The following is a 14,859-nucleotide window of genomic DNA, read 5'->3' as shown; positions in this document are numbered from 1 at the left end:
AAGAATAGAATAGAATCCCTACACTGTGGAAGCAGACAATATGGCTCATCAAGTGCACAGTGACCTTCCGAAGAGCATCCCACCCAGGCCCATCCCCCTACCCTACTCCTGACACAACAAGTCCACACTGAGCCTCCAAAGAGTTGAAAGTGTGGTGCTGGAAAAACACTGGAGGTCAGGCAACATTTGATGAGGAGAATCAACATTTCGGGCATAAGCCCTTCATCAAGAACGAGGTTTGTGGGCCGGGGTGGGGCTTGGGGAAGATAGCTGAGAATGCAATAGGTAGATGAAGGTGGGGGAGAAGGGAGTAGCTCAGAGAGGAGGGTGGAGCGGATAAATGGGAAAGATGATGGACAGGTCAAGAGGACAGTGCAGAGTTGGAGGCTTGAGACTGGGATGGGGGGTAAAAATGAGGAAACTGGTGAAATCCACATTAATCCTGTATGGTTGCAGGGTTCCAAAGCAGAAGATGAGAAGATGAGGCATTCTTCCTCCAGGCATCAGGTGGTTAAGGTTTGGCAATGGAGGTGGTCCACGACCTGTGTCCCCTTAATGGAGTGGGAGGGGGGAGTTGAAGTGATCAGCCACAGGACAGTGGTGTCCTAGAGATGTTCTGAGACTATCTACAATTTTGGGGGGGGGGGGGTGGATGCGAAGGTGTGGGCGCAGGTTTTATACTTCTTGTACTGGCAGGGGAAGATGCTGGGAGTGGGATGAGTGCTGGTGAGCTTATGCCCAAAACATCAATTCCCCAGCTCCTTGGACCACACCCTTGACTATGATCTCCAGCCCTCACTTCTTCCTAACTGACCCTCCAAAAAGCATCCCAACCAGACCCATTGCCATCCCCTACTCCTGTAATCCTACATTTCCCATGGCTAATCCTACTAGCCTACACATCCTTGGACACTGTTGGCAATTTAACATAACACCAAATCCACCTAATCTGCACATCTTTGGACTGTGGAAGGAATGAGGAGACTCTGAATATTCTGATTGTAAACCGTACTGTTTAATAAAATAAAACCAATGTATTCATCTGTTAATGTTAATTCTGAAAAACAGCAATTTACAAGGGAGAGGAGTGGCAAAGCCAGATGTCAAATCCTACCGTTCAACCAGTTTTCAAGGACAGAAAAAAAGGACAAACTTCAAATCCCACTTTCAGTCATCACAAAAATAGCAGTAACAAATTCATACAAGACAGTCCAGTTCGATAAGAAACCGTGCATAGAATACAGAATACACCCCAGGAATGCAGCATCTATTCCCATAAACATCAAAATGTAGAGTCCATTCCCCAGGAACAGAGTCCACTCCAGTATACAAAAGTACATTGTCAGAAACTCCAGTTCACTCCAAATTGCAGAGTCCATTGCCAGAAACAGTCCACTCCTGAAGGCAGCAAATGCTCACCCCACAGCACACACACCGGTGTCCAGTCTCCATAGGGGCCTGGCCCATCCATTGAGAATTAGGCCCACTCTCAGAAAGACACTACATTGTAAAGGTCCAGTTAACTCAAAGAAGTTTGGTCCACTCCCAAAGCCCAGGATCCAGCAAATGCTCACCTCCCAGCACTAACAGTTTTTCAGAATTTAGAGAGGCATAGTCCACCAAAGGGCCAGGTCTACCCCCAGGAACAACTCATCTGGAAATGTGTATTTTCTTACAGATGCTCAGTCCAAACGCCAAAACAAAAAATTGAAAACACATACAAAACAAAAGAAAACCAGAGAGCAAGGGCTAAGCCCTTGTGAACATTGTCCTTTTCTCAAAGTGAAAGAGAAAAGAGTAACACACAGACTGTAACCAGCCAGTAAAACAACAGTTCCCTAATGAAGGCTGAATTACACCTGAAACACATTGACTGTGTAGACCAGGCAGTTTAGAAATCAGTCCTCAATAGAAAAGGAACACTAGTTAACAAAACTAGCTTTGTGAACCAGCCAGTTCAGGAATTAGGTTCTTCCAAAAAAAAAGCAGAAACTAACAGAAGCAGTAATACACTGACTATGGCCTAGCCAGCATAGAGTCAGTCCCATAAACTGAGGGGATTCGAAATCTCCTGTTTATTTTCTTTATAGAGCCAGCTCTCAGTGAGCAAGATGTCCGACACTCCTGTTCTTTTGTCCTGTTTTCTTTTGTTATTTTCCCCCACACTACCACCTAACAGCTGTAGTGCTTATTTAAATCTCCTAGTTATATTTTTTCTTGTGTTTTTCTCCTGGTATTTTTCCCTATTTTCCCCTCACACTAACAGTGGTAGTGCTTATTTGAATCTCCTGTTTTTTTGTTTAAAAATCTGTTTCTTCTTATTAAACAATACACAGGTTTACAATACATTAACAGCTGTGTATAAAGAAACAGTAATTTTACAAGGGAGAGCAGCAGCAAAGCCAGGCCCCAAACCCTACCGTTCAACCAGTTTTCAGGGAAATGAGGACAAACTTCAAATCCCAGTTTCAATCATCGCAAAATAGTAACAATGACAAATACATAAAAGACAGTCCAAATACATAAAGACAGTGCATAAAATACAGACCCCCAGCAAGCCACTGTCCCTCTCACCTTCTGGCCACTCTAAGGCAGCCCACCCCTTCCAGCCCCCTGTCCACCTCATGCTCCTTCCAGTTCTTGGTCTGCTCTGACACACCTTTCAACCACCTCTAGGACAGCCCATCCTGCTTCCCCAACCCCACCAGGCTGACTGCAGTCCGGCTACTCTGACCGCCCTTAGCACCTCCCAGCCATCTTTAGGACAGCCCACCCCAGTGCCTGCCCAGGGTGACAGCACTGAGGACGGCCTACCCGCTTTCCAGCTCTCGGTCTGTTACAACATACCATCAAGCTCTCACCTACCGCGATGCGCCATCTGGTCTGTGGACTGTCTTGACACACCTTCCAGCCACCTCTAGGACAGCCCGTCCCTTTCCCTGGGACGACAGCCCAAAAGCCTTCCGGATCTCAGCCCCTTCCAATTCCCTTCTGGGTCTCGGCCGCTATGACACGCCTTCTGACCACCTCTAAGACAGCCCGTCCTGCTCACCCCTTCTCGGGACGACAGCGCTCAGAATGGCCTACCCACCTTCCGGCTCACGAGGCAACCGGCATTAGGGTGGCCTACCCACCCTCTGGCTTTTGGGACAGCTCATCAACTTTCAGGTTCATAGAACAGCCTACCCACCCTCCAGCTCTCAGAACGATCTGAGCCTCCCAGGCCACAGTAAGGGATACAAGACAGCACAGGTGATAAACCCAACAAGCAACAAGACAGTCAGTCAGTCAATTACCAACAAAGAGAGTTCTTTCTGGTACAGAGTCAATTACCTTAAACAGTTCTCTTCAAAATGTGGCATCCATTCCCAGGATCAGAGACCATTCCAGTATACAAAGTGCCTTGTCAGAAATGAAGTCCACTCCAAATTGCTGAGTCCATTGCTAAAAACAGAGTCCATAACAGAGGGCAGAGTCCACGCCTGAAGGCAGCAAATGCACACCCACAGGTGTTCAGTCTCCATAGAGTGCTGGCCCATCCACACAGAACCAGACACACTCACAGGAACACGGTACATTGTAAAGGTGCAGTTAACTCACAGGGGTTTGGTCCACTTCCAAACTGCAGGATGCAGCAAGTGCTCACCTCCCAGCACACACACAGGTGTGTTCAGTGTTTGCCGAGGCCTAGTCCAAGGGTCAGGCCTACCCACAGGAACAGCTCATGTGGAAAGTTGTATTTTCTCACAAGGGCTCAGTCCAGACACCAAAATACAAAAGGAAACTAGAGTCCAAGGGCTAAGCCCTACCACAAAATCAACATTGTACTTTTCTCAAAGTGAAAGAAAAAAAGAGTAACACAGCTATAACCAACCAGTGAGGCAACAGATCCCTAATGAGAACTGAGTTATACCTGAAACACAGTGACTGTGTAGATCAGGCAGTTTAGAAATCAGTCCTCAATAAAAAGGAATACCAGTTAACAAACTAGCTATATAATTTAGGTAAAAACAATGACTGCAGTTGCTGGAAACCAGATTTTGGATTAGTGGTGCTGGAAGAGCACAGCAATTTAGCCAGCTTAGGAATCAGGTTTCCCCCAACAAAAGCAGAAACCAATAGCAGCAGTAACACAGTGACTGTAGCCCAGCCAGCACAGAGCCAGTCCCCTAAACGGAGGAGATTCTAAATCTCCTGTTTTTTTTCCCTTTATAGAGCCAGCTTTCAGAGTGAGCAGGTTGTCTGACATTCCTGTTCTTTTCTCTCTTTGTTTGTTTTCTTATTTTCCCCACACTACCACCTAACAGCAGTACTGCTTATTTAAATCTCCGAGTTATGTTTTTTTTCTTGTGCTTAATTTTTCTCCTGTTTTTTTTTCCTATTTTCCCCCCATACTACTGCCTAACAGCGGTAATACTTAATTGAATCTCCTGGCCCAGATTGACAACCCCAATTAAGGATTGCATAGTTAATGAGATCCACCTGGTTCTTGTTCCGATCACTACAATGGCGTTCTCAAAATATAGACAATAGGTGCAGGAGTAGGCCATTCTGCCCTTCGTGCCTGCACCACCATTCAATATGATCATGGCTGATCATCCTTAATCAGTATTCTGTTCCTGCCTTATTTCCATAACCCTTGATTCCACGATCCTTGAGAGCTCTATCCAACTCTTTCTTAAATGAATCCAGAGACTGGGCCTCCACTGCCCTCTGGGGCAGAGCATTCCACACAGCCACCACTCTCTGGGTGAAGAAGTTTCTCCTCATCTCTGTCCTAAATGGTCTACCCCGTATTTTTAAGCTGTGTCCTCTGGTTCGGGATGAGATTCTGAGAGGACTGGATAAGATAAATTTTGAAAGGATATTTCCTATTGTGGGAGAAATAATGCTTAGGCCACACAGATCCAAAATAAGTGAGTTCTCATTTAAGATGTAATGAAAAATCTTTTCTTTCAGTGGATTATGATACTTTGGAAATCTCTTACCCAGAGAGTGAGGGATGCAGATTCACTGAATTTTTTTTAAGGTGGAGATGGCTGAGATTCTTGACTTACAGGGGTGTCAAACTTTTTCGGTTAGGCAGGAACATAGAGCTGAGTCCACAATCAGATTAGCTATAATATTTTTAAATGACAGAGCAGGTTTAAGGGGCTGAATGGCCTATGCTTATTCCACATTCATATGTCAAATAGTACCAGCTGTAGGTATTTAGCCTCTCATACCTATTCCACTATTTAATGACAACATGACTAATTGTGGCCTAACTCCATCTGAGGTACAGTTAGTAAGTTTGCAGATGATACCAAAATTGGAGGTGTAGCAAAGAGGGTTACCTCAGATTCCAACAGGATCTGTACCAGATGGGCCAATGGGCTGAGAAGTGGCAGATGGAGTTTAATTCAGATAAATGCGAGGTGCTGCATTTTGGAAAATCAAATCTTAACAGCTCTTATACACTTAATGGTAAGGTCCTAGGGAGTGTTGCTGAACAACGAGACCTTGGAGTGCAGGTTCACAGCTCCTTGAAAGTGGAGTCGCAGATAGATAGGATAATGAAGACGACATTTGGTATGCTTTCCTTTATTGGTCAGAATATTGAGTACAGGATTTGGGAGTTCATGTTGCGGCTGTACAGAACATTGGTTAGGCCGCTAGTGGAATATTGCGTGCAATTCTGGTCTCCTACCTATCGGAAAGATGTTGTGAAACTTGAAAGGGTTCAGAAAAGATTTACAAGGATGTTGCCAGGGTTGGAGGATTTGAGCTACAGGGAGAGGCTGAACAGGCTGGGGCTGTTTTCCCTGGAGCGTCAGAGGCTAAGGGGTGAGCTTATAGAGGTTTACAAAATCATGAGGGGCATGGATAGGGTAAATAGACAAAGTCTTTTCCCTGGGGTTGGGGAGTCCAGGACTAGAGGGGAAAGATATAAAAGAGACCTAAGGGGCAACTTTTTCACACAGAGGGTGGTACATGTATGGAATGAGCTGCCAGAGAAAGTGGTGGAGGCTGGTACAATTGCAACATTTAAGAGGCATCTGGATGGGTATATGAATAGGAAGGGTTTGGAGGGATATGGGCCTGGTGCTGGCAGGTGGGACTAGATTGGGTTGGGATATCTGGTCGGCATGGACCGAAGGGTCTGTTTCCGTGCTGTACATCTCTATGACTCTATGAGATGTTAAATGGGCCTCAGCTTAATATCAGGTGCCTGCCTTGACTTCCTGCTCATGTATCAAAAGAGAAGCTTCAATTCACAATATAATAATTTTCTACTTCTTTAACCAATACAAAATAATTACCAAAACGTGACAGACTATTAATGTGTAACATATATGTTATTTATTCAGATAACTGCCATCACCTTCCCATTTTAAGCATTCAATAATATAGATTTAACATCTTTTTGCTTAACATATCGTTAAACATTTCCAAGCACTTAGCCATGTTTTTCTTGAACAGATAGTCCATGTGTCTTTAATTAAATGAATTGACAAAACAATGTGATGGATATTTCCTAGAAATCAAACTGAAATGCTTTCTTGGTAGATTCAACAAAGCTTCATTAGTTATTTATGAGTATGGTACAGTACTGATGAAGCCTGACACAAAGTTGTGGACTCAAGTCCTGCTCCAGATACTGACATAATCTAGGCTGACAGTCCAGAGCACTCGGAGGTGCTGTGATATCAAACCAAGCCTCTGTCTGCTCTCTTGAGTGGGCATAAAAGATCTAATGGCACTACTTAAAAAAGCAAGGGAATGTCCTGATGTCTCAGCAATATTTGTTTCTCATACATTACTAGTACAAATTATCTGGCAACTAATTCATTTGCTGCTTGTGGATAATTGCTGGACGCAAACTAGCTATCGTGTTTCCTACATTATAACACAAGTCCACTTCAAAAGCACTTAAATGGTTGTAAAGCACTTTGGAATGTCATTAGATTGTGAAAGGTGCTTTAAAGTTTCAAGTTTCTCTTTCTTTATTTTCCCTTCGAAGGTGATGTTGAGTTTCCTTTTTAGATCAATGTGTTTTGCAAAGTTTGTTTTTGGTATTGTAGACTAAAATTGTTCTGAAAAAAACAAAGATTGTGGAAAGATTAATTGCAGTTTTTTTAAAAAGCAGATTATTGACACTCATTGTAAGTTCTGTTTACACAGGTGTTTGTTCAAGCAATTGGGGGGGGGGGAAGGCTAGTTCCAGACAAACTTGAGTCAGGGGTTTGTGGGGTGAGAGCGGAGGTGGAGATGTATGAACGGAGATTCAGCCATCAACAATGAACTGATTTGTCTGGGGAATTATGTGTGCTTGTCAATTACAAAGGCCTTCGACCTGATTTCATTTGATTTAAACTTTACTGTCAAATGTGAAAAAAGTACATTGAAAAGTGTATAATGTGACACATGGTGCCATCTTAAGTATGAAGGCACCCAGGTACAAAACATAGCGAAACACAGCTCTAAGTAAAACATTACCATTGTTATTAGTGTAAATGGAAAAATAAAGGAATAAAGTTAAAGGTTAACATTATTTTTCCATTTAATACTAGGAAGGACTATAAAGGGATAAAGTTAAGAGTTTAACATTCTTTTCTTAAGTACACTCCCTGAAAGGGCTCGGTCTCATTTGCTTTGGCCCATTCTCTGGGAAATCTCGAGCTTTTTGCTGTTTTGCCACAGATGCTGTGGGACCTCCCTCGCTGACACTTCAGGCTCGCTCTAACCACGCTGGGCCCAGGCCCACAGCCGCTTCCACCCAATGAACCTTCAGCCAATGCCACTCATGACCCACAGACTCTGCCAGGCTCCCCATGATGCCACTGCTGCCTCTCTCTCTCTAGAACTCCAGAAGATAGGAAAGACGAGAACGGAAAAAAGAATGCAGCCAGCCTAGGGCAGATGGGCCTACTATACCGGTATCACCCTCTGGAGTAGCTGGCTCATTCTACTCTCCCGCTGCTGGGTCCCACACTCTGTCCACCCACAGTGCCAGGTCCCACTCTCTCCTCCACACTGCTGGCCTGCTTTCTCCTGCTGCTACCTTAAAAGGCCTTTAAAAGAAAACAAAAAAGCAAAAAGAAACAATGAAGGCAGACAACGGCAGACAAATCCCAGAGCAGGAGCTTGAATGCAGTGCAATTACTCTGATGCTGCCATCTAGTGCTTTGGTTGTGTTGCCAATAGCTATGTGATTTACTCCTATAGCTAAGCAGCCAGGGGTGGGGGTGGGGGTGGGGGAAGGAAGGAAGGAGCTATACTTCTCTTTGGTGTGAAAAAAAACACCCATTTGTATTCCAAGAGCAAAACGACAGTGTTGAGCTCGATCAGCCTATGTACCAGACAGAAGATAGAGACTTCCAGATCTCAATCCTTTCCCTATCATCTCCCACCAACTACTATGGGGCTTGTGTTGTGTGTGTGGTGGGGTTGAATTCCTCTAATAGACACCTATGCAGGACATCTTTTGATATGCAACAACATTCCCACGTCAACAGACATATGGTCGTTCACACAAGGCATACCCAATTCCAGTAGCAAGGAAACCTTAACAATCGGGGATTTTCATCCCCTATCACAGCTGTTGATATCACACAAGTATCTTCTCCATACATCACTGTTGAGGATTCTTTTTTTGGATTATGTTTTGTCGGATTCCTCCTCTCCAACCTTACTGTCATGGCTGGCCCTTCCAGGAGTTGAGAATTCCTGACAACATCACTTTCAGGATCAATGCAATGATGAAGCCTCTCAACTGCAGTAAGGATGCAATCCACAGAAAAGATTCACAAAGCACTAAAGTGCCATTAGACACCAAAGGAAATAAAATGAGGAGAAATCATAATTCCATTTCATAATACAGGATAAGATACTCTTGACACCCAACTAAGTGGAATTTTTAGCAGCATTTAAACATGAACCTCCGTACACAGCAAAACATGCGATTGGATACTGGAACCATGGCTACACCTTGATGGTCCTATATCTTTAAGAGAGATTTGGTCTGTGTTGTTTCTTGAAGGGAGATGTTGACACTGTGGTACTGGATTGTCTGCTTCAAAAACTGTGAGTAAATAGCGCAAAGCTCCCTGAGTATTTTTTAGAGAAAAAAATTGAGTGGGCGGAGTCAGGCTTTCACAGGCCCAGAGTTTTAGTTTTGCTTTCATTTGGGTTTTAGAGTTAGCTGTTGAAGCTGATAGATACAGTTCTCCCTCTGCTGCTATATTGATTCTTTCAGTGTTCCTTTCTCCTGAACTGGAAGGGAGAAAACATGAGGAAAATCTGTTTTGCTGAAATTGTCTTTACCAAGGCTATGGTTATGGGATAAAATCTGAAAGAGCTGCATATGCTGTAAATCAGAAACAAAAACAGAAGTTGCTGGAAAAGCTCAGCAAGTCTGGCAGCATCTGTGGAGAGAAATCAGAGGTAACATTTTGGGTCCAGTGACCCTGCCTCAGAACACACCCTTCTGAAATGTTAACTCTGATTTCTCTTCACAGATGCTGCCAGATCTGCTGAGCTTTTCCAACAATTTCTGCTTTTGTTTGTGTTTATGGGAGGCTGCTATATGGGAACAAATGATTAGTAGTTAAATTATATTTTATTAAGTATTTCAATAGAGTTAAATTTATAACAATTCTTCTTTTTTTGTTTGTATCTTAACTGTGTTGGAAGAATAAAGTGTGTTTTGATTAAAGCCTAATAGTGAACCATTCAAATACACTGGAACACAGTGCCTTACCCTTGCCTTTCAATAAAATGAAGTATTAAGGTCTAGGCTATCAACTTTGCATATTTTGAGGCGGTTTTGTCTGGTCCATTACAATACCATATTGCAAAGTCAGCTCATACTAAAAAAAATGTGAATGTTAAGTTGTGTATAATATGTTGTGCAAACAGCAATACAGGCAAAAGAGAAAGTACAAACGATGACTGAATTTTACCAAAAAAAGATTTAATTTGCAGGGAATTTCATGGAAAGCCTTTTTTTTATGGGCTTGACAGAATTATCACACATTTCTCTCCTGCCCAGCTCATTATGTTTGTCCCACCAAGTATGGCACTTTGCTTGTGCTATCATGTGTACACCAACGGAGAAAGTACTCAGCACTGCCGAGACCTTCTGGGATTTATGCTGCAGGCACCATTTTTAAGGATCAGCTGTGCGCTCGGTTAATTGCCAACTACACAGGGCCATTCACAGTAAACAGTGGGATGGAAATGAAAAGAATAGCCTCTGAGGCCACAAAGGCAGCATGAGCAATACTTCAATGGAAAGAGAAGTTCACATTACTGATTTGCATCATCATCTCTGACCATTGTGATTATAACTGTAGCTGCAAGAATAAAGCTACAAAGGCTAAATATCGTTCGAACTCTATCATGTTAGGGAGCACTTCTACACACAAACGGTGGTAAAGGTTGGAAATTCTGTATCACAAACAGCATTTACACCAGATCAGTTGTTAATTTTAAACCTGAGATAGTAACATTTTTGTTAAGCAAAGGTATTAACAGATAAGGGTCAAAGGTAGATATGTAGAGTTAGGTCACTGATCTGCCATGATCTTATTGAATGATAGAACATGGTCAAGGATCTGAATGGACTCCTTGTGTTCCTATATAAAGCACTGCCTAAAATAACATCTGGTCATTGTTCAATGTGGGAGAATCATTGGTGTGAAGCTTCAAAGTATTAATTTTAACTTTTATTGAGCAACAGGAAAAGCAAAGAAACATCAAACAGGAAAGCTGTACTTCCTTCTGGTATTAGACAGAGGCTGCTTGCCTTTTGAACAGCCATGAAGTTAGAGTCAATGAATGGTGACCTCACTCAATTCACAACTATTGGACTTGGGTGTCAATTAGATTAGATTACTTACAGTGTGGAAACAGGCCCTTCAGCCCAACAAGTCCACACCGACCCACCGAAGCGCAACCCACCCAGACCCATTCCCCTGCATTTACCCCTTCACCTAACACTATGGGCAATTTAGCATGGCTAATTTACCTAACCTGCACATTTTTGGACTGTGGGTGGAAACCGGAGCACCAGGAGGAAACCCACGCAGACACGGGGAGAATGTGCAAACGCCACACAGTCAGTCACCTGAGGCGGGAACTGAACCTAGGTCTCTGGCGCTGTGAGGCAGCAGTGCTAACCACTGTGCCACCGTGCCACCCATAAATCCCAGCTGTCTTGTATAACCTGATACTACTCTATAATGCTGTAGGTGATGTTCCTCTTGCTCCATATCTTCCTCTTCAGTAGACTGATGCTGCTCTTCCAGCTCTTCAGCACAATTACATCCCTCTTTGCTTGTTCCATTTATGCAGGACAATGTATGCAAATGTTACTATAGCACACTCTATAACCTGTCTGGACTGCACTGCATGTCCCACTCCCACCTCATCCAAACTGATCCAAGCATTGGAACCCCATATTCCAAAGGCCTACCTTCTGTTCCACCTGGTGAAAGAATAGGCTGCATTCTAACTACATTTGCCATCAGTCAGGGGATGTGTTACAGATTCATCAACTAGGCTTGCATGCTTCTCTTGTAAGGTATTTGGCCCCTGAAATAAATCAGGTACATGAGAGTGCTCAAGGACAAAGCATCACGGCAGCTTGCAGAGTACTTGGCACAGACTTCTAAGATATGGTGTCTTTGATCAGAGATAACTTGTACTTTGATGAAATGGAACTTCAGTTGTTGAAGTCAGCGACATTAATACGTGTAAAGTCTATAGTTGGCTACATCTGGGGGAAGCGAGCCACGTTGGCAAAGTCTACTGCCTGGTTGGTAACATTAACTATATCACAAGGAAACAATATGAATCGGTTTGATCTGACACACATTGCATTGGTAATGGCTTTGATATGTTTATGAATTGAGGATTGCCAGACCCCCCCACAGGTCTCCAACGCATTCTTGCAAGCAGCCAGATGCATAACATAGCCATGTTTGTCCTACAAGTCCTACTACTTGTCTACTCCTTCAAGTCACCAGTCCCAATCCAGGAGATGACACAGGAAGGTCAGGTCTCATGTCATGTCCTGAATGGAGTGGAAATATTATCGAGCCCTGCTCCTGGTTCAGAAAGTTGCTGCTCCAAGTTTCCTGGAGCTGCGCTGTGCTGTATACCTAGTGGTTCCTGACATCAAGAGGTGGGTTTTCACTGGGCTCCTCATGATATCCAGCATATCCTGAGTGTGGGGTGCTCATCTCCTCTCCCCTTTTGATACTGTGCCTCTTCTGTGCATGGTGATCGTCCCATATATCTTTGTTGGAAGAGAAGTTTTGATCTGTCATTTGTACAACTGTTGCTTTCCACTCTGCTGTTGACCTGAGATGGACCTGTGTGAGGGAAGCGTTTTCCTTTTGCAGTTACTCCTCACCACCTGCCACACCTCCCACCTTTTTGTTCACTGTTGTCTCCTCCATTGACTCTGTATCCTCAGGTGGAGGTTCAATCGGTTTAATCATTCTCAAAATCGTCATTTCTTTTCCAACAAATCTTGCCTTCCTTGATTATATATTTTCTGTTGTCTTCTTGGAGGCTGGTACTTTACTAGGGGTCTATTGCTTGAGTTGCCACTTCTGGCCAATTGTGCCCATGTGGTCCCAGTCTTGCACATACCTTGTATAGGTGGCCTGCTTCTCCACACAGGTTGCAGCTCTTGGACTCTTTGCAGTCCTTAGTCATGTGAGCCTCCTGTTTGCAGTTCCTGCAGAGGGTCACTTTGCAGTCCACGGCCATGCATCCTGACCTCCCTCAGGCTCGGCACATTCTAGACATCTCCACATATATCAGATAGCTTCTGCTCCCTCCGATTGTAAAACTGGAGGGTGGGTAGAGGATGTTTCCCTGGGTCACCTTGACCTGTCACTTTCTGTGTTGCCTGTTCCAAGCTATGTGTAACTTCCCAGGAATGTCAGGATATCTACTGCCAGGCCATCAGGGTTGTAATTACAGATTATAACAACCTGGCTTCTCTGCATGAGGAGGATGAACAATGACACCACAGACAGGATGGAGAGGGGACCTTCACCTCCTTTCCCTTCAAATATCTTCACAAGCTGCTCCTGTTGCTTCACGCTTCAGAAGGTCACACCGAAACACCCTGACCCGGGAAATTCTGTACACAGAAAATATCCACTGCTTGGAAATCGCAGCAATTCAGGAGGACCTTCTTCACAAAGAAGGTCCAGTCGACCGACAATCCTTCCTCCACCTTCTTCCTGGTTACCATAACTGTGTCCAGACACCCTGGCCTAGGGCACGGGTATTTGCACAGGCCAAAGATCTGACTGGCTGTACACTAAACAGGCATTAGGCCGAAGTCAGCAGGAAGATTACCGATGGCAGCTCAGCTCAACTGATGATCTTCCGATGTCCAATCATGATCCAGTGATGATCTCAAAATTCTCTGAAGACTCACAACTCGGAGCTCCCACTTGGTCTGAGCCAAAACAATCATGAACATAAGCTTTTTTTTTGCCTCAATACAGTATCACTTTGGAAATCAAGCCCCTCTATTTTAGGAGTCGTTACAAATCTTCAGTTTTATTGAAAATAGCAAAACTCCACATTCATCGGATTTCCAATGTCAGGTTATTGAAAGCATAGACCAGGTATCAAGACTTAACAAGAATTATTTAGACTCCAGCTGCAGATATACAATTATGAATCATGACATATAATTCTGCTAGTTAAATGTTTAAGCCACTTAAAAATTCCCACACTAACACACACACGCACACACACACACACACATTTGTGTGCACCTTCAGCTCCAGCTCATGTGCTTCTTGATCCAGCAGCTGTGTAACCAATGCCTACAATGAGCATCAAGTTATCCACGTTCAAGGAATGCAATAACCCTTCAGCAATCCTTAGGTTTAAAACAGTTCTTTTTCCATCTCATCGCCACAATTTAAAGTACATAAAAATTAAAAGACAGTTATTTAAAGCTGATTATTAAAAGTAAAACAACAGTTAAGGAAAAGACAGGCCTAATTGAATACCAAAAAAAGGATGCCCAAGGAATGTGCAAGACCAAATTACAACAAGCTTGTTCCCTTACATTTCATCTAATCCCCCTCCCACTCCACCAAGGACATGCAAGTCCTGGGTCTCCTCTACTGCCAAATTCTAACCACCTGATGCATGGAAGAAGAACATCTCATCTTCTGCCTTGGGACACTCCAACAACACGGTATCAATATGGATTTCACCAGTTTTCTCATTTCTGTTCTGCCACCTTATTCCAGATATCACAATGTTGGTCTGTTTACAAGGTTACCAAGCTCTTGAGTTTTTCCAGAGAGGGGGTAATTGGCCAGGCTCCAACTAGGCTGGGTTTGAAGATAATGCCTCCGGCCTCAGGTTTTCATGTCTTAAAAAAGGTATAATCAAAGGGGAGTGCCATCTAGCTGTGTAGCTAGCCATCATTTACATTAGAGTTTTTGATTCAGTTCAGTAGCAGGGTGTGTGAAGAAAGGCTGCTGGGGCATTTCCCGCCAGGTACTCTCTCTCTCTCTCTCTCTCTCTCTCTCTCTCTCGCTCTGTCTAACTTCAAGTCTGTAAGCCTGGTTTGTTTCATTTTTACTCTTTGTGCTAAGTGAAAGAGAGAGAGTTTGAACTTCAGAAAATGACATTTAGAAAGGAAAGTCAGCTTAAAAGGATGGAGATGAAGGCTGAAGGTAGGCTTAATGAGTAAATGAGTGAGGATGAGCAAGCCCCTGGGAATCAAATGCCTGGTGAGAATCTGCTTAAGTATATTCATGTCTTGCCTAAATTTGATGAGAAGGATGTTACAGCCTTTTTATCTCATTTGAAAAAGTGGCTAAACAA

At 43.6% G+C, this 14,859-nt stretch overlaps 1 protein-coding gene across 2 annotated transcripts in view; it reads right to left on the bottom strand.

Moving 5' to 3' along the window:
* The window catches only part of ankrd29 (ankyrin repeat domain 29), an 85,161-nt gene that overhangs the window by 39,144 nt on the left and 31,158 nt on the right, over positions 1-14,859 (bottom strand). The window lies entirely within an intron of this gene.

The sequence above is a fragment of the Hemiscyllium ocellatum genome, chromosome 4, assembly GCF_020745735.1.
Source record: "Hemiscyllium ocellatum isolate sHemOce1 chromosome 4, sHemOce1.pat.X.cur, whole genome shotgun sequence".
Classification (NCBI taxonomy): domain Eukaryota; kingdom Metazoa; phylum Chordata; class Chondrichthyes; order Orectolobiformes; family Hemiscylliidae; genus Hemiscyllium; species Hemiscyllium ocellatum.
This window is presented reverse-complemented; position numbering and strand designations above follow the sequence as displayed.